At 43.8% G+C, this 20,482-nt stretch overlaps 1 protein-coding gene and 2 long non-coding RNA genes across 9 annotated transcripts in view; 1 reads left to right on the top strand and 2 right to left on the bottom strand.

The window, feature by feature from the left end:
* The window catches only part of fars2 (phenylalanyl-tRNA synthetase 2, mitochondrial), a 107,643-nt gene that overhangs the window by 41,106 nt on the left and 46,055 nt on the right, over window positions 1–20,482 (bottom strand). The gene's annotated exons all lie outside the window — the stretch shown is intronic.
* On the bottom strand, window positions 11,948–17,917 carry LOC139624926 (uncharacterized). The gene is made up of 3 exons (XR_011691783.1): window positions 17,797–17,917; window positions 17,537–17,696; window positions 11,948–16,358 (listed from the first exon to the last, which is right to left on the bottom strand). It is a non-coding gene; the product is annotated as an uncharacterized lncRNA (long non-coding RNA).
* Window positions 18,134–20,399, top strand: LOC139624925 (uncharacterized). Its single transcript, XR_011691782.1, has 3 exons — window positions 18,134–18,260; window positions 18,626–18,799; window positions 19,667–20,399. It is a non-coding gene; the product is annotated as an uncharacterized lncRNA (long non-coding RNA).

Genomic DNA, 20,482 nt, shown 5'->3' with positions numbered 1-20,482 from the left:
AATGCCAGGCCCCCTCCCTCAGCCAATCAGGAAAGCTGTGTTGTGGTGTGCGTGTGTGTCGCCGTAGCGCTGTCTGTCGATGACGTCATTGTTTAGTGATCACATGACGCATGACGGCAGCAGGGATGTGTCTGTGTGAGTAATGTGGCATCTGTATGCAGACAGATGTGTTCAGGGGATTCAACGTATGGAGCAGAAAAACACAGAATAAAACATGAGCCTGTAAATATAAAGTTACAACATATAATCAGACTTTTCTCAAGAAGTCATTTAGTGTTTGTCAAACTCTCCAGAAAATACTGGACCAGACGAGAGCTAAAAACATCACAGGGTATTAGACTAAAACACCAGAGAATACTGGACCAAACTGGACTAAAACACCACAGAGTGAATAATGCTGGACTGAACCAGAGAACAGAATATCTGAGTTTTATTCAGACTCATAGCTCCAGTTCACGTTGCAGAGTTTCTGCTGGATTTCTACCTGAGGAACTTGAGGTCTAACTTTATCACAGAATAATTACAACAACAAGAAAATGTGTTGGATTATTAGTGAAAGCTCGGTTTGATGTTGACAACGTTTCATCTGTGTTTGCTTCATGCATGTGGATTCATTTTGTCTGATTTCACTTTTTGTCACTGATTCTAATTCACCCTCATTCTTCATTCAGCTCATTTCCTCCCTCCATCGGCTTCCACATTTGATCACTCGCTCTCCCAGCACTTTCAATTACACTTTCTGTCCCTCTATCCCTCTATCAGTTTTTCTTTTCCACACCTCCCCTCTCCCATCACTCATTTACATCTCTCACCTCTCCTCTTTCCTCTCCGCTCACAAGTCTTTTTTTGTCACTCTTTCCCTCTCTCCCCTCGTTCCCATTCATCTCCTTTCCTCCTCCTCCCATCCCTCACCCTCTTTCTCACCTCAGCCCTCTCTAATCCCTTCATTTTCAATCTCCCCTCCTCTTCCTGCTCTCTCCATCACTCTTTCCTCCTCCTACTCTTTTCACCTGAGCTCAGCTCATTCCTCCTTCTCACCCAATCCATTTTTTTTCTACTTCATATTTCCACCATCACTCCTTTTGTCTCTTTTAATTCTGCCTGCACTCGTTCACCCTTGCTCTCCACTGCAGTCCATCACTCTCATCCTTCATCCCTCCATCCACTTATTCTCTTAATCTGGCGAACACATTAACCCAGCCCACCTTTACTTCCTCTGCTGTCATCTTCCTCTCTTTGTGTCTTCTGCTTGCTAAGACTGAACTGACGTTACCTCAGCCTCTTGGTTAGTAGTGATATTATCTATCTGGGGTTTAATCCGACCATGTGCTGAGAGGTTAAGACGGCAACACTGAAATACGCCACCACTTCAAGTCCAACAGCTGGACCTTTGCTGCATCTCTGCACTAAAGTAATACCAGCACAGCATCAGCATTGATTAGAGTCTTTATTACAATGTACTCCATCTATTTAATAATTGTAAAAAGATAAAGTAAAGACATGCACATTAAGTGTTAGTCAGGCATGTTAGGGTGTTACAGGTGTTTGAGGGGGAAAAGATAAGAGGGACGCCCATGTTATGATAGACTTCAATAGCTTGTTCCACCATCAGGGAACCACAGACCAGAACAGTCTGGACTGGGACTGTCTTGACAGTGCCTGACGACATTCCCTGGAGGAACACAGTGGAGGAGAAGGAGCATAAGGCTGAATGATTGAGTTCAAGTCGATGGTGCAGACCCTGAGGTCACTCTGAAGGCAGCATTAGTGGCTTGAATTTGATTGTGGCAGCCGAGGGTAGCCAGTGTAGGTCGATGAGTAGCAGAATGACATGTGACCTTTTGGGCTGATTGAAGACCAGATGAGCTGTGGCATTCTTGACCATCTGTAAAAGACCTGCCAGAGGAGCACTGCAGTCGCAGAGGTGAGAGATAATCATGGCCTGGACCAAGAGCTGGGTGAAGGACTGAGTCACGACGGATGCAACATGATCAGAGAAGGATGGCTGATCAAACATGACACCCGGGTTTCCAGCAGCCTTGGTTGGGGTAAGGGATGGAGAGGTGATTTAGACTTTGATATTGGTATCATGATGGAGAAACTGATTGGTTGGGATGACTAGTTCATGATGAGTTCAGTCTTAGAGAGGTTTAGTTGAAGGTGGCATTCCTTCATCCGTGTGGATGTGTCCAAGATCCACAATGACAAGTATAGTTGGGAGTCATCTGCATAGCGGTGATATGAGGAGCCATGTGAGTGAATAATTCGACCCAGGGAGGTGGTGTATACTGCAAAGAGGAGGGGTCCCAGTACTGATCCTTGGGGGTCTAAAGGTTGTTTAAATGTTCATATTAGGGCAGATTTTATCAGATCTAATGTGAAGCTTAATCAATCTATGATCTAGATTTAGATTGGTTTCTAGATTTGCAACCAAAGGTAGTCGTGAATTCACTGTCATGGCAAACAAACTGTGGACTGAGCTCCCTGCACTAGTGTAGAGCTGGTCCCTCCATCAGTCTCAGTTTCAGACAGCCGCTGCATTGGACCAGTTAGAGGAACAAGTTGGTACGAAACCCTCGGAGGCTCATCCTTTCACCTCGCCACATCTCACACAGCTACACACCCATCCGTCACCATTAGCAGTGCTAAATGGACTATTGGCAGCCTCCACCAGTCTCCCAACACTATGATTTATAGATGGACACTTTCACTAGCAGCTTGTAAGGAGGGAAACATGAGTGCAATGCAACATGGGAGTTAAACAGGCAGAAAAAGGGGGAAATGGACCTTTGCTTGTTCAACATTTAAAGGTTGAATTTAAATGACAATCTGCTGTAGAATTGAAGCCACTTCCCCTCTGATATTTCCATAACTATCTACAGCTGAAGGTAAGGTCACTTCAGGAGGGTGGATCAGGACTGAGAAATGTTTTATTAAACTAAAATGGACAAAGACAAGAAGAATTACATCCCTAAAAAACTAACATGGGGAGGTTTGTGAAGAAAGACGACCTGACAAAACATCCAGAGGAAAAACCCTGACTGTATTACCATCCTGTCCAGATCTCCAAACATCAACTTTTCATGAGCAAAGAAAAACATTTTTCAACACATTTCATCTCTGACAGGTTAAGACACCTGCAGCGTACCTGAAACATTCAAATATCACCAGATTATATTGGTAATATGAAACTAATATAAAACTTTAACTAAAACTGAACAATGTGACAAGTTTTTGATGATGTTAAAAAAATTCTTTAAAGTCACATTTACACTCTTTATGTTTTATTTCCACATTAACATTTTCATTCTGTCCAGTTTGTCCTTGTTGATCTTTGTTATATTTTAGTTTGCTCCTCACTCTGTATTGATGAAGGGTTTTAAATCTCTTTGATACTGACTTTCAAACTTCATTTTCAACCTTGGAAGCAGAAAACAATCACCTTTTAGTGGGTGTTCTAGAGCTTTTTTCACATGACCTTCATCAGCAGATGAGCTTTTGCTCCCAAGGTGAAAGTTAATATTCAGTGTTATTTTAAAGCCAATTTTGTCCAACTACTGTTTCTAAGGTTAAGGATTAATTTTATTCAAATGTTCGGTTTATGTCAGTGATTTTCTGTTTTTATATTATTAGTGTTCAGGCTACTTTGGCTCATTTAAATCTTGTTTCCCTCCCGTGTAATTGTCTTAAAAAGCTCCATCCAGTCTAAAGGTAGATGTCCATGTGTTTGTGATTATAAAGCAGCTCTAGGTTCTATATTAATACTGTGAAAGTATCAAAGCCTCAGTCCACAGAGAAATGCACACAGCCTGTATTCAGAAACTGAGCCTTAAAACCAGCCGTCAGGACTTCTGGAACTTTGTGATGTCACAACAAAGCAGTTCATCCACGCCCCAAGCCCTGCCCACCTGGACCCACCATCCAACCTTGCAGGATTTGGTTTCTCTGAGTGTTTATCTGCTCTATTTTTATTGGATCACACAGAGAAGCCTGAGAGAGGAGATGTAAAACTAAAGTAAATTTTTTCTCCTGTGAAAACTTTGACACTGACTTCATTAGTTCCTCCACTGTGCTACATAAACAGTAAAAGTGCTGCATTCATGTAGCACATTTAAACCTCATCTACACATGAGGTGAAGCAGTTTGGGGTTCAATGTTTGGCTCAAGAGAACTTCAACCCGTGGACAGGAGGAGCCGGAGACTTCATATCACTCTTCCTCTCCTCAGCGTCTGTGTGCAGAACTTCTAACAAAGTTACAGAGTGCTGATTGTGGCGACGGCGACGGAGAGATTTCATTTTGTGCGACCGGCTCAGTCATTGTCACTCTGGATGCGAGCGCAGACGTCGTGTCTGAAATCTCAAACATGAACTCTCCCCGCGGTGCCAGCACCGCTTCGAATCGGCCTCCAGTAATGAATATGGATTATGGAAACAATGTGTGCTGAAACAGTCCGCGCCGGCCGCCTGTTATTGAGCCTCGCTCCTGAATTAATAATGAGGGTGACATAAATTATGCAGAGTGATTAGTAACCAGGCAACACGTGGGATTACGTCGTGGTTTACAGATCAATATGGTGGGAGGGGGTCAGAGCGAGAGGCAGAGAACTGTGTGTGTTCAATTTAAACAGACTAATGTGTTTGTGTTAAAGTGAACGTCAGTGTGTGGCTCTTCTCCCAAACTGAGTCGAGCTCCAGGTGTTTGATTTATTTGGGGTTTCTGAGTGTTTGTGTCACACAGGGAGTCACTGGTGTGATGATCATCATCTCTGTCTATGACCCAGCAGAGGTGGAGGCGGGTGGAGGCGGGAGGAGGGAAACACGTTCCCGACTCTCTGGTTCCAGATCCTCCACTGTGAGGACTTCCTGTCTTTCTTATTCTTTGTCTAATAAAGCAAATATCCTCAGGTTTGATGCTGTTGTTTGACACATTTACTGACAGTGAAATAACGTTGGTTTCTACACAGTCTGACAGGGAAACAAAAGGACACACAGCTCAGAGTCGCAGGCTCACTAAAACACAAAGAGCAGGGAGCTGAAGCGGAGCCTAACATGTGAACGTGTGACAACAGGGAGGAGGGAAAAATGAGACACCAGCAGCTGCTGAGGTGTGAAGTCTCCTTTACCACAGTCTCAACTAAACACATGCATAAATACTCAGATATACAGCACAGCTTTATGAAACACACTCTCACAGGTGTGTGTGTGTGTGTGTGTGTGTGTGTGAGCGTCCCTTACACCAATCAGCTATGCCGCAGAGATCAGGCTGTAATTACGGGCGGATTACTGGGAAATGGCCGGGCTTTGGCGAGGTTAGGTGGTGGAGCTGTTCACACAGCTTAGAGGCCTGATCCTCTGTTTAGTGGAGGTTAAGACACTTCGTCATCCACACAGTGATAATCAACCATCCCCGTGCACGAGCCCAGATTATAAAAAGGCTAATGAGAGCGGCGGAGAGCTGAAGCAGCGGCGGCGGGGGGGGTTAGACAAAGAAAGGAAATGTGAAGACAGAGGAATTACGTGGATTTATGTGGTGAAGTCTGAGACTGTCCTCTGTTCTGTCTGATGTGAGAACATTTAATCACTGGTTCTCTTGACTGTTTCAGCATCAACTTGTTTTCCAGCTGATTAGCACACATGATATGTTCTCTACAACACGGAAACTACTGTGGTTCAGTGTCGGGAGGGGGAGATACTACGTCTGGTTCTCAGAGGTTGTTGCTGAGACAGAGTCAGATCTGAATAAAGTTAATTTTCTCTTGATTTGTCTGAAAAATGACATTTTAGTGTCAGACTGTTCTGAAGATCTGTGGCGTGTGAAAATGGATCCAATATTAATTTCGTTGACTATGAGGTGAAAGAATCATAACTGTGATCAGGTTCACTTCTCCCATCGGAAAGAACAGACTCAGGCCTGCTGCTGGTCTCCTGGAGGGAGGGGGGGGGGGGGGGGGGGGGGGATCTCTCAACTGTCTCGACCGGCCATCAAACCCTAAAGTCTGTGATTACTAGCCTTTCATTAAAATGTATGAAGATTTACCCTGTTGATGATGCACAAACCTCATAAATCATGACACACTCTGCTACATGAAAGAACATAAGCTGCTTTAATAATAAAGAAAGTATCGTATCAGTGATTCTGGACCTGGTATCAGATCAGATGTTTTGCCTCCTGCAGGCGACTGAAATACCTCAGTAAAGCGGAAGCTGCAGAACTGTCCACGATTTCCTCTGGAAGAACAAAAGCAGCTATTAGCAGTTGGCATGAGCATGATGCACGAGTCCTGGAACATGTTCCCACACCTCGAGGACCTGAAGGCAGACCTCAGCCATGTTTTGTTTCATTTCAGCAGCTGCTGACTATCATCTCACCTGACAGGTAGAAAAAAACAAACGTGTTGGTTGAATCTGTGGAGGATGCAAAATGTGTTTTAAAGAGTCAGAATAAAAGTTGTAAAATCTCCAGCTGTTGCTGATGGTGTTGGCGCAGAGAGGATCAGCAGCTGCTCACCTTTCAGCAGGTAACAGCACAACGGAGTGAAACACAACAGAGCACAACAGGTTTTCCTCTAACGAAGCGTCAGAAGTGAATCCAGCAGCTGCCAAAGTCCAGCTGAGGCTGATGAAACCTGAACAGGTCTGAGTGCAGATCTGAGCCTAAACCAACCACTGCTGTCCTGGAAACAAAGCATCATCATCTTCATCATCACGCAAACCGCTTCACCTGATTCCGCACCTGCCTGCACCACCCGTCCCTGACCCCCCATCAGTCCCAGAGAGCACAGATCGTCTCCGCCCTCTCGCCTCAGATCTCTGACAGAGGAACCAGCCTTTTGTTCCTGTTTACCTGTCGATCAGCTCTGACCTGCGTACGGCCCTATAACCAAACGTTATTCTGCAAACTGGACTGTTTTCAACTCCTGATCCTGCACCTGCTGGTCCCTGTGTCCAGGTGGCCTCTGGGTCCAGGCCTGGAGAACATTACAGCCTGACTGGGACCCAGTCTGCGGCTCGTTAATAAGACACCACTGATGCCCAGCTGCCACAGTGAGTGAGAAGACATAAATGTTTTCCTGACACGAGCGCAGCTGTAAATGCTGTTTGAGGAGAAAATGAAACCACCTCCACACACACTCCTGGATCGTGCCAGTGTGCTGCCCTCAGCTCCTCCTCCTTTTCTCCCCTGGCCTGCTCCTGATGAGCAGGGCTCAGTTTAACCCCTCGCTGTCCTCGCCTGTTCAGAGTTTTTCATTAAAGTCGGGTCCAGACGGGGGATAAACTGTGTCCTCTCTGGACGACAAACTGGGTAATGAGACATGAGAACATCAGCAGCAGAAGGAGGGAAATCCAACACACCTCCACAAACACCACTGTGTGTGTGTGTGTGTGTGTGTGTGTGTGTGTCTGGCTCTCCTGCCTGCAGATCTAAATGTCTGTCTGCCTCTCGATCTGTCAGCCTCCACCACAGTTGGGAAATGTTGGGCTCAAACCATTTTCCCTCCTCACAACGAGGACAAACACTTCACACTGATCACCCCTCTGCTCTTTACAGGAACACACGCCTTGTATTTGTGTCTATGAAGAAGAGCTACTTGTTGTCAGCTTTTACATGTTGTGTCTTATTGTTGTTCGGTGTGAGGATCTCTGGGAGGCTTGGGGATTTTAGGGGATTTAAAGCTCCTCTGATCACCAATCATTTTAACAATGGTGTGTGTGAAAGGGTTTGTTTGTACTGACCCAGTGTCAGCCCACTGTGACGTCACCCACTGGTTTGTGAGCTGCTGTTTTAAAGCCTCGAGTTTCTAATGTGTCCGTCGCCATCTTTTTGAAACCAGAAGAAACCATATTTGGAGGAGAGGGTGGAGCTGACCTGCTCTGTCCTCTATCCTGATTGTCAGTCTGTCAATCACACAGTAGCCCCGCCCTAATCCATCCCCTGCTTTATTTTCCTCTAAATAGACCATAATTTAAAAATGAACATCGTGTTGTGTTGAAGACTTGAAACTAGAGACTGAGACATAAACTCATCAGGAAAACGTTTCCTGAGGTAATAAATCAGAGAGAAGTAGAAACATTTTCACATAGACTTCAATACAATCAGACTTTTGACATGACCCTGATGGTCAGTCGATAGATGCAGCTTTTAGACTCTTCAGCATCGGCTTCACTTCTCAGAGTCTATGTCCAGGCTTATAAACAGTCTGTGGTAGCGACAAACCCACAGAGCTTTACTTTCCCTCTACTGAGCTTTTAGCCTGAGCTTTTTAGCCTTTTTCCTCTTGTTTTGGTCATTAAAGACAGAAACCAGCTGGTGGAGACCAACACCGGAGCTAAAAGAGAGGGAAGACTGGACTCAAATACTGCCATGTTGTTTGATCAGATATCAGTAATATCAATCAATAATAAAAATCACTTCATGCAGGGTTACAGGGGGATTGTGACTGAGAGTTAACACAACAGTGAAGAGTGTGACAGTGGTGTAGTTTCTCTGTGTGTGTGTGTGTCACTGTCATAATGATGTTTGAACCAGTTGTGTGTCTGTGGTCGTCCTGGTTCAACAGCTGTTTGAAGGTGAAACACTGGTTGTTTTTATTTTCATTTTATTTTGAAGTTTCAACTGTTGTGTCCTTTATAGTTTTGTGTTGGAGGTGCACATAATAAGAGTGTTGTATGTTTGAATTTGTGTGTGTGTATGTATGTGTGTGTGTGTGTAATATATTTTGTTGCTTTTTGTTCATGTTTCCATGACAACAGATAAGTTTTCTAACTAACTTTATTCTTTAATGTTTTGTCTGATGTGTCAGTTTTTTGTTCTGCTGCTAATTAAATGTTTCATTTTATCTTCTGTGAAAAACTGAGGTTAAATCTCACTGACGTCCAATAACTTGACACTAAAGCAGGTGAAATTTCTTGCAGGTAAAAACACACCTGTGCAGTAAAGCTGAGACTACAGGCTCTACTTTAACTAGAGCTGAGTTCAGACCAACATTAGCACAGCGACAAAAACAACACAAAGGTGACGCCATCCTACAACACACCGTAACGTGAACACTGTACAGTGAAGGCATCACGTCAGTTTGGTCATCCACCTGTGTGTGTGTGTGTGAGTGTATATACGTGTGTGTGTGTGTGTTCAGGTACAGTGTTGAGTGTGGGTCACCTGAGAACATGATACACAACCAATCACTGTAACTGAAAGCCACTGGGTCTGATCAATATTCAAACAATTAGTTAGCACCTGAACGCAACACGACTGAGGTTTGACTCCTTAACCGTGACACACACAGGCATTGGGGGGTAAGGATGTCTTGTTTGCCACCCTCCTTGTTTTACCTGCTGTTACCTGCCCCCTCCTCTCTGTTTGTTTTAATTACTCTGACCTCTCCTTGTCATTTAGTCCCATTACCATCAAACGCCTCCTTGTTTTCTCTCCCTGTTACAGTGACTCTTCACTGACCTTCCTCATCCTCTCCCTGTAGAATAACAGGAAACGAGATGTTTAATGGCGTCAGACATGATTAATCGCCGGCAGAGAGACGAGGTGATTCCTGACAGTGACTCAACCTGAGCGCTCAGTAATGACAGAAGCGCCGCGCCGACTATTACCTTAATAAAAACGTCTACATGTTAATTAGTCTGACACGCCTGAGTGCAAGGTGTGTGAGTGTGTGTGTGTGAGGACTCACTGCAGCTGATGGTAGAGTAAAAAGACTGCAGAGTCTCTCTCTCACACACACACACACACACTCACAGTCAGTAGAGTAGTAATAATTTATACCTCTGATCATGATGCAGAGAGCAGCTCCGCCCACCTGAGGTTCATCGGGACAGGAAGTCAGAAAAATGAGACGTCCTGGACACATGTACATGAGCTCTGTTACAGCGCGCGCACACACACACACACACACACACACACACACACCCCTACAGCTGCAGGTGTATCAGAGATGAAGTGAGGAGCTGGTGAATGGTTTGTGACCACATCAGAAATGAAAAGTGTTTACAGATGTTCCACACTGGAGGGCGGAGTTAACAGCTGGCTGTCACAGAGAGGGTGGAGCCATGATACTGGCCTTTCTCACCTTCACACAGTTGACCAATCACGTCATGAGGAGGGTGTGAAATCGAAAAGCCGACCCTCCGAACTGCTGAACATCCAGACCCAGGAGGCAAATGATCGAACTAACCAGTAACTAAAACTAAGTAACAGTGACTGAACACAGTGACTGATTATAAATTCTACTTGTCGAATCCACCTGTACACGTTCAGACCTGAGTCCAGTCCAGAATATGAGACTGGGTCCTAATCAGCCTCCTACTGAACAGGGACGTCGCAAGAACCGAAGGTTCTGTACCAAGTCGATGCTAAAACTCTGAGAATGTGACAGTACTTGTTTTTCTGCAGAACTGTGGATGTGGTAGTTACTGGAGGTGAGAGTCCTTCAGGACGGAGAGAGCAGTATCATAACTCTACAGAGAGAAGAAGAAGACACAGACACAGTAAACAATCACAAACAGGTGGAGTCATTGGATAAAAAACCACCTCCAGCACATGACCACGTGCTTCTCAGCCTCTGTGGACTGTCACGGTTCTGGAGGAGGAGGAAAAGGAAGTCTCCAGAGGAGACCTGTGTCATTTGTTTGCAGACAGAGTCCAGTTCATCATATCTGTCTGAGCTCTGGAGCCAAATAAATAAAGAAAACCAGCATCTTCCTCAAATACACAAATATAAAAGCAGGGAGGCAAATAAGCAAGTAACAGAGCTGGATCCAGATAAACATCTAAATCACATTTACAGAGTGGGACTGTGGGACTGAGACGTCAGGAGGCTGCCACTATTTATTATCTCTAACTGTAAGATCTGTTGTTTTCTGCTTCAGTTTTTTCTGCAGCAGATGAAACTCAGACTTTATTGGTTACTCAGTCAGTCCCTGTGCTCTGATCGCTCCGATCTTCTACTTTTGATTAATTTAAATGTTTCCATTCTGCATCTGTACAGAGACCTGGCAGACTGAAGTCAGGGCATAAACCATCCAGGCACGGACTCAGTAAACCACAGAGAGGGGAACTAAATCACCTCATGTAAACATTTTAATTCCTGAAAAACTGTTTTTCTTGTTGGTGACAGCAGCTGAGAAGCATCAGTATCATGTTACAGCCGATCAGCATCACCGGAGTCTGATTCACGGTGATGCATCCCTGCAGTCTGCTCGTCCCTCCGCTGCTAACCACCAACCGACGGCCTTCTGTGTCCCACACAGACGTCAGTATTACTAATTAATCAAGTCTGTTGTTTGTGTACGTCGTGTGTCATGTGTGAAGTGTCCTGAAACGCCTTCCACTGACGTCCTCATCAGCTGCAGCAGCAGAGTTCTTCCTTCTCTGTCAGTCTGTTTGTCTCCTTCCTGTTTCAACATGACAGGTTTCCATTGTTCTCACATTTCTTAGACCAAATTATTTACTGACTAATGAACAAAATTATTTAATCAATAATGCAAATACGCAGGACTGTAGCAACTACAACCTACATTTTAAAGGTCCCATATAAAGAGAGATCTCTGCTTATTTTTGTCTTTGATTTTTCTTCTGGACTCTTTATTTATAACATTATTTAAAGCTCCACACAGTCTAAAGGTAGATGTCCATGTGTTTGTGATTATAAAGCAGGTCTAGGTTCTATATTAATACTGTGAAAGTATCAAAGCCTCAGTCCACAGAGAAATGCACACAGCCTGTATTCAGACACTGAGCCTTAAAACCAGCCGTCAGGACTTCTGGAACTTTGTGATGTCACAACAAAGCATTCACTGCCCTCAGCCACACCCCAAGCCCCACCCACCTGGACCCACCATTCAACCTTGCAGGATTTGGTTTCTCTGAAATCTGCTCTATTTTTATTGGATCACTCAGAAACAGTCAGCCAATCAGATTGGCTGACTGAGCTGCTGTTACTAGAGCTCCAGAGAGAAGCCTGAGAGAGGAGATGTAAAACTACACTGAGATGGTTTTTGGTTCTTAAAACCACAGATATATCTTCTGATGGAGATCAGCACTTCAGATAAAACACAGGAGAAAACAAAAAATTAACCTTTAACAGAGAGACAGATGAAAAATGAAATAATTTCGGTATAATATGCAGCAAAATGAGATACAAGCAAAGTTACAAACACAACTTGGTTTTCAGGGACCAGGTCAAAGCCTGGAGGCGGAAAAAGTCCTGACGCTGCTCTGCTGGTTAATGAAAATAAAGTAGAACTTTGAATCCAGGCTGTGCAGGCTGGTGATTATGTGGAAAAGAAATACACTATGAAATGTCAGCATCAGTCTAAAGCAATGACGATGAATGAAGATAGACCTGAGGGAAAATCCACACAGGCCAGTTTTAATAAAATACCTCAACTAAAAAAGAAAACCTGCTGCTGCCCTGGGAGGGTTGAAATCGGTGATGTCACCACAGGTGTTTTGTCTTCGGCAGGTGATGGAAAGCAGTCGCTGTGTGTGCTGCTCATTGGATCATTAATCTTTGTTTTAAAAGTCTTCGGGCCTGTGAGAGTAACTCGGTGTAAAGGAGTTTCCTGCACAAGGTTTTCACACTTGTTTGGTTCTCGTCTCCCCTGCTGTGGTTTCTGTTTTGCTCTTGAACGCACCCTCGCTCCACAGCAGGACATATTTCTTATCAGTATGGAATAAATCTCTGCCACCCCGACTGCCTCTGTTCTACCACACTGCCTGTAATGAAGTACTCCTGTTGTACTCGGGTATTTCCCCAGGGCTACACAGGAATCAACACTCGTCTCTGTCTTCAGTCTCCTGCAGCTCGGAGCTTCTTCCACGCTTTGTTTCTCTTTGCTTCTACTCTGTGTCGACACCGCGGCTGCAGACAGACGAAAAAACTGTGTTTGTGTTCATAAAGTTATAGCACCTACAGTCTGCAGCCACACTGGCAGCTGCAGACCTGTAACTCTATTTAAACAAGCTATTTACTGCAGCTGCTTCACAGTCGTTATCAGTTATTCTATTACCTGGAGTTTTATCGTGAGGCAGCTGCATCCGAGTTAATTTCACCATGACAACAAACTCAAAGTCCACTTACAAGCTATTCTGCAGCTTTCAACCATGTTACACAGACTTCATCAGAGCATGCAGACTGCACAGCTGGGCAGCTGTTAGGACTTTAGGAAACTCTACCTGTTGATGAAGAGCAGAAGATACTGTTGAAAGCGAGTAAGTAGACCTTGAGTCGCAATTCTTTGTCAAAATAAATATAAAAGTTTTGGCTTTATTTTGAGAAACATCACAGTTCACTAGTCTGTGTTCAGGAGAGGAAGGCGGGAAAAACAGATTCCTGCAGCGACACCTGCAGGACCAGGTCTGAGGACGTGGTTCGGTCCTGCTCGGCTGGAGACGCCTTCATGTGGAAGCGGAGGATGTTCACTGATGCCTCCCCTGCTGAGCGGCTGCAGCAGAGGTTAGTTCATCATGGCGGAGGGGTACAGCGGTGAGGAGGGGGGCAGCTGCTCCACAGACTTCCTCAGGTCCAATTACCGTGACGGCTTCATGATGACTTCATGATGGCTTCCAGCCGCCTGGTTCAAGGTGTCGACCGCCCGCGTCGCTTTATTTCCTCCCTGCTTTTCTTTTATCACTAATCTCTCTGCTTTACTCAGTTCAAACATTTCCTCACTTCTCCTCATATCTGCCTCTCGTTACCTCCCATCTGCCCTCGGCGTGTTGCTGCGTCTGTGTTTTCTGAAGCACCTCCACCTCGTTTCTCCATCTTCATTTCAGCCCTGAGCTCCTTCACAGGCAGGCCACGCAATTAACAAACTTTAATTACCTTAAGCTTGTTATTTAGCTTGTTAACATGCATTAATTCAGGCCAAATAAAAAACGCCAGAGTCTGAAAAATATAAATCCTCACTGCACATCATTTATTCATTTGTTCCAGGCCCTTATTACCTTGTTCCAGTCGACGCTGCAGCAGCTGAGAAATGACCAGGAAAAGCACCTTGCTGCAGTTCTGGCTTTTGTCTCAGATTTAAGGTGTTGGTGCTCGTCTGCAGGTAAAACCTTCTAACATCCTGCTGTCTAATTTAGGAGATGCATGGTATCAAAGAGAGGCAACGCTTTCTTCATTCATAAAGAGCCTGCAGCAGTGAGATCCTGTGAAATATGTGTGGAAGTTTCTCAAGTGGCTCTCAGCTAATAAAATTTTAATGTGGCTCTGTTTTACTCATTAGTGCTGTATTTAAGGTGCTTAGAAAGGCATTAACATTGTCAGACTGAGGGCTTTAATTCTCTGAGGTACAAAGTACTAGAGTCCATCTCTTCCAGTTTGGAGCTTCAGCTTCAGCTTGAATCTTCTCCTTCTCCTCCTTCTCCTTCTTCTCCTTCTTCTTCTTCTACTACTCTGCCACATTTCGAAGGAAAATCTTTGACTTTTGACTCCATGAAACTGTTTTCTGTGCGTGCTTTCACATTTTACTGTCAACAGTACAAATCTTATTCACCAAATTAACTTAACTGGGATTTATGTGTTGTTTTCCTGTGTTTCTTTTATTGTTTCTTTGTTTGTTGGTTTTGTCTTGTTTGTTTGCTACTTTGTTGTTTTGTTTGTTGTTTTGTTTGTTTGCTGTTTTATTGTTTTGTTTGCTACTTTGGGTTTTTTACAGTCAACATGTTGACTGAGTCTTATTTACCAAATTCACTGAGATTTGTTGTTTTCTTTTGATTTTTTTGACTCACAGAGCAGAGAGGTACATGTCAGAGTTCATTTAAATCTATTCCTCATCCTGTTCACAAACACACAGCCCAGACCTTCTGCTATAAAGACATTTTAAGCCTTTCTCTCACACACACACACACACACACACACACACACACACACACACACACACACACACACACACACACACACACACACACACACACACACACACACACACACAGAGCCGACACATCATTAAGCTCCTCTCAGGTTTGTCCTTCATGTCGGGGGATCGCTCCTTTCCCGTCACACAGAGGAGAAGCTACATCCATGACCTTCTCCTCCTCCTCCTCCTCCTAACCTGACACTGAACATGTTCCTCCTTCAAGGCCTGACAGCTGCAGGAGCCTTCCTCCTCCTCTTCCTCTAGTCGTTACAAAGTGAAACATACAAGCTGAAAAGGTGAAGCAGTGATTCATCCACAGAGGATCTGCTGTTTCTGTTCATCCACACACACGTTGACCTGCTGCTGCCACTGAGGGAACCTGGCTCAGAGGATGAGCAGTTACCCAGACTGTTTTCATGATTCACTCTCACAGTACTGGACTCAATCCTCCAGCTGCTGATAGATCCTAACATCAGTTTTAAGGCAGAAATATACAGCACTCTGAGGGACAGGACTTTGTCTCTGAGCGTTGGTGACAGAATTAGTGTTTATTTCAACTACAATTCTAAAAAGCTAAATCTGTCAAACATTTTTTTCCAAAAAATGGGAGATAAACCGGATAAACAGAAAAAAAAAGCTTGACTCAACAACTTTCCTGTGGACTTGTTGAGCCTCCTTAAGCAGAAAAATAAACCTGGATGATCCTGCAGCGCCCGGTCAGCTTTGATGAGCTGCTGCGGAGCCTGACCACCTCTGCTCCGCTGTAAACAGCTGCTGCACAGGAAAAGGTAAATAAAGATCTCAGACGGAGCCGCTCGGCGTCCTGATGACGACCCAGCTACATCTGTCCGGGTAGGAGCATCATTTGGAAACCGCTACCAATACCAGCTACACATCTGAATACCAATCATGTAAACCATCTGAGAGCTGGAACTAATTCTATTACTAAAAAAATTTAATAATAACAACAGAAAATGTTGATAACTTGATATGCATGGAAACAACACCTTGATAAAACTGATATTTAATGAATAATATGTAGTAAATCAATGTGCCAGATTTTCTCAAAAAATAAAGGGTCCATGTCAGAATCCATTTTGCTTCATCTAATAAAATAGAAAAGCTTCAATAAAAAGATTTTGGCTCCTATAAAACGACTCCATCTGGGTGGTTAATGGTTTTACTGGTGCAGCTGGGTTTAATAGTCGTCCTCACAGCAAGGTAAACGGCTAGAGGCAAACAGGTTGAGAATTTAATACACTCATTACACTGCTCTCACACACACACAGAAATGTGCAAAGTATAAATACTTTAAAGTGGACGACCTTGATTTAAACTGTGGCCTTCAGGACCGAGAGGAAGAACATGAGGAGCAGGGTGAAAGCTGCAACTGTGACTTTCACATGAAAAAAACTCTGCAGCTCTAGTTTTGGAAGCTACAGATCCAGATGTTTCCCTCAGCAGCTGGTGGAGACCAAACACAGAGCTAAAAGAGATGGACACCGGACTGAGATTCATCAGGTGACACAAAGTATAAACAGTATAAACTAATCTGTTGCAAGTAAAAGACCTGGATTCAATCTTTAAAGCAGCTATTTGTAAGTTTTGCTATTGCTACATAGCTAGCATTAGCATTAACAGCGCCAAGTTTCAGCCATTTGAGTTTACAAGATAAGAGGTTATGATACTCTGAGCTGCTACTTCTTCAGGGCACCCTGGACAGAGTGACTCGCTATCGGAAAACCGAGCTGAGGCTAGCCAGTTAGCATGCTAACTTCAATAAAAGAAAAGAAGTGATAGAGATAGAAACAAAACAAGAGGGATGTTTTTCTGGTTACAGCTACTAGTGAGTAAAGGACTGAAGTTTGATGCATCGTTTCTTCTAGACTGGTCAGTGGTTAATGCTAACATTAGCCGTCTAGCAATAGCAAAAACATACATATAACTCCTTGAATAAAAGTATTAGAAACTAAATTTACTGTAAGTATCTAAAGTAAAATGAATAAGCAGTACTGTCGTCATATTCTGTCAGGTAGTTTAGACTAATTGCATCATATTTTATAAACTCATAAGTTTAAAAATCAATAGTTTTAAAGTTCCAGTATGTCAAAGTGTATTTAACCACAGTTTCTTTCCACCCCTGCCTTTCCTGAGTGAGACGACGCTGTCACTAATGTTTTCCATCTTAAACTGTGTCTACAGAAGTATTTCAAACTTCTGATTTAACTGCACAGCTGAGCGACGTCACAATAAAGTTACAGCTCTGTCATCAACCACCGATGTTGTTAAGTCTTAAAGCAGAGCCGTCCTCCTCACTGAGAGAGAGAGGAAGCGTAGGAAGCTTCATAAACAGCTCTCACTTCTGCTCTGAGATGTATTTTTAGTGTTTAACCTTCAGCGTGAAACCTTGTAGTGACTCTGTGGTTGAATAACAACAGACCCCGCTCTGCTGTTCAAAGGCCGGGCTCCAGCAGGCGAACACACACACAGACAGATGGACAGATACAGTAATTGTATCTTATGGTATCTGAGGGTCTGGTATGTCTCGTTATTCTCTGCTCTCTGACTGAAGTATATCTGCCGTCACCGTGGAGACTCGGAGAGGCAACATGGCAGTCTAAACACACATCAAAGCTCAGCCGGTTAGTCGGCCTTCAAATTAACCTTTTGCCGGCGGCGAAGACGCTGACGGCGAGGAGCGCTAATCTTCTGTGAAGCCGCAGGAGTCGACCAACCTCAGACATTAACATTACCGCCGGAGCAGGAGTTTAACACCCGCTGCAGCACACGGCTGTCGGTCTGAGGACCAGAGGAAGGCTGAGATCTGTGGGTGAAAACTGAGACATGAAGCTGCTCAATACAAGGAGATGAATCGCACTAATAAGCAAATAGTTTCTTAGCAAGGAAATGAATAACTCACTAACTTTCTTTAGTTCAACTTCGGTTTTTAAGTGTTTTAGTGAAAACTGAATTATGTGGGTTTACACGTAATCAGTTTAAAGAAGCAGGTGTTAAAGGTCCCAGTGATGATAAGAACCAAAAACCATCTCACTGTAGTTTTACATCTCCTCCCTCAGGCTTCTCTCTGGAGCTCTAGTAACAACACGTCAGTCAGCCCATCAGAGGAGAGGATGTGACTGCTTTGTTGTGACATCACAAAGTTCCAGAAGTCCTGACGGCTGGTTTTAAGGCTCAATTTCTGAATACAGGCTGTGTGCATTTCTCTGTGGACTGAGGCTTTGATACTTTCACAGTATTAATATAGAACCTAGACCTGCTTTATAACCACAAACACATGGACATCTACCTTTATACTGGATGGAGCTTTAAAACCTTTAGACTGGGTGGAGCTGACGTATCTAATTCCTCGGCACCTCAGAGCTTCATTGTGAGTAAAAACTACTAAAAACACATCAGTGTTGGACTTGGTGACATGTTCCTTCTTCTCCATGAACACACACAAACACTTTATTTTACAGGTCTTGTATTTTCCAGCTAAATTATGAGGAAATCTTCCCTCATTATTTACTATAATAATCTGGAATTTGGTGAATTACCAGGATTTTTCCAAGACAGGATGAGACACTAATTATAAGGGAACTGGACAAAGTGTTAGTTGTTGCATTTATAAGTGTCTGCTCGTTATATCTGATAAAATGATGTCGTAGTGAAGAGAAAAATCATTCATAAATAGACTAAGTACAAATTACACTTTCTCCATTTAACTAATCATTTGTCCCAATAATTTGACAGATAAATATCATGAAGGTCTCCAGGCTATTTCCTGTAAAACACACTGTAGCTGGTCTGAGTGCAGCTGTGTGTGGAGCTTCAGGCTGGATTTGTCCTTTAGCTATCAGCGTGTCTTGTTCCCGCCTCCAGCATCGTTACTATGGCATCGACAGGATCTGCAGCCGACACGGCCAGGTGACGGATTATCAAGTCAAATAATGAGAGGAGACTGTTTGTCTCTCCATCTGCGTCACAAAGCTCCGTCAGCTGGGGGGTGGTACACCCAGCAGCAGTAGTACCACTAGTACACGTAGTAACAATAGCATTAATACTAGTGGATGCAGTAGTAGTGGTAGTAGTAACAGCAGTATCAACAGTAGTAGACCCCGTTGTAGCAGTACCAGCAGCAGTAATGATGTAGTAGTATATGCACTGACAGTATTAGTAGTTGTAGTATTCACGTGTTAAAGCAGTAATTAGTAGAAAGAGTAGTAGAAGCAGCAGGAGTACAAGTAGCATTACTAAACATGGTAGTAGCTGTAGTAGAAGCAGTAGCAGTAGTATATGTAGTATATGTAGTGGTAGCAGCAGCAGTACACAAGGTAATAGAAGCAAGATGTAGTACTGGTGGATGTATTAGTAGTAGCAGCAGTAGTAGGAGTACCAGATGACGTAGTAGAAGCTGTTGTAGGAGCAGCAGTAAAGGGAGTAGTAGTAGTAGCATTAGTGGATGCAGTAGTAGTAGAATTAGGAGCAGACGTGGTAACAGCAGTTGTAGTAGTGCTAGATCTAGTAGTAATAGTAGCAGTACTGTAGTAATCTTGTATCTTAAAGCTGCTGAATACTGATGAAGGATCGTCCTGTAAAAACCCCGTATGAGTCTCTCTCTCACACACACACACACACATACACACACACACACACACACACACTCCTCATCTCTTCATCCTCCTCTCATCTCATTATTTTCATTACCTCTCTCTTCCCCTCTCTCTCTCTGACTCTCTCTCTCTCCACCCGCCCACCTCGTCCTGGGGTTGACATCAAACGCTGCTGAAGTAGACCCCTCTATTAGAGAGAGTGAGCAGACGATCTCAGAGCCGACCTGAGAAACCACAAACACTCTGCAACACACGGCTCATTAAACAACACGACGACTGTGTGTGTGTGTGTGTGTGTGTGTGTGTGTGTGTGTGTGTGTGTGTGTGTGTGTGTGTGTGTGTGTGTGTGTGTGTGTGTGTTTGTGTGTGTGTTATGTCTTCATTATTAACTCTCTGCAGGCAAACAACTGTACCAGGATAATACACACACAGTGTAGTGGAGTAAATACACTCCACAGAACACAGACAAACATGAACAATTATCTTCTCAATCTAAGCTGCATTAGTCGGCCATCTTTACTCCACACTGGGAGGTCACTTTAACATGTCTGAATAAACACCTGAGCAACATGGCCTCAGTTCTCCACACCTCTAGTCCTTAATAAAATGTAAACAGGTGAGTTGTATAAATTCAGCCGTACAGTTGTCATGAAGGAGGAAACATGTTTATTTCTGCTGTAAAGTTGGACATTTGGACATGGGAGTCTATGGAGAATGTTTAACATGTTTGTTAGAGTTCACACAGTCAGAAGAGACAGAGGCACGTGTGTGTGTGTGTGTGTGTGTGTGTGTGTGTGTGTGTGTGTGTGTGTGAGATGTGTTCTGTAGGTCAAACATCTGGACAGCTGTTTGTGAAATGAAGTAAAAGCGCAAAGAGAAAAAAGAAGATTTTTTCATGTTTGAAAAAAAGAAAATTGAAGCCAGAGACTAAATGAGCTGTTAGAGCAGGTGCGTGTGTGTGTGTGTGTGTCTGTGTGTGTGCGTGTGCATGTGTGCG

The sequence above is a fragment of the Trachinotus anak genome, unplaced genomic scaffold (assembly GCF_046630095.1).
Source record: "Trachinotus anak isolate AG129_WGS33_773 ecotype Australia unplaced genomic scaffold, CSIRO_AGI_Tana_v1 ptg000009l, whole genome shotgun sequence".
Classification (NCBI taxonomy): domain Eukaryota; kingdom Metazoa; phylum Chordata; class Actinopteri; order Carangiformes; family Carangidae; genus Trachinotus; species Trachinotus anak.
This window is presented reverse-complemented; position numbering and strand designations above follow the sequence as displayed.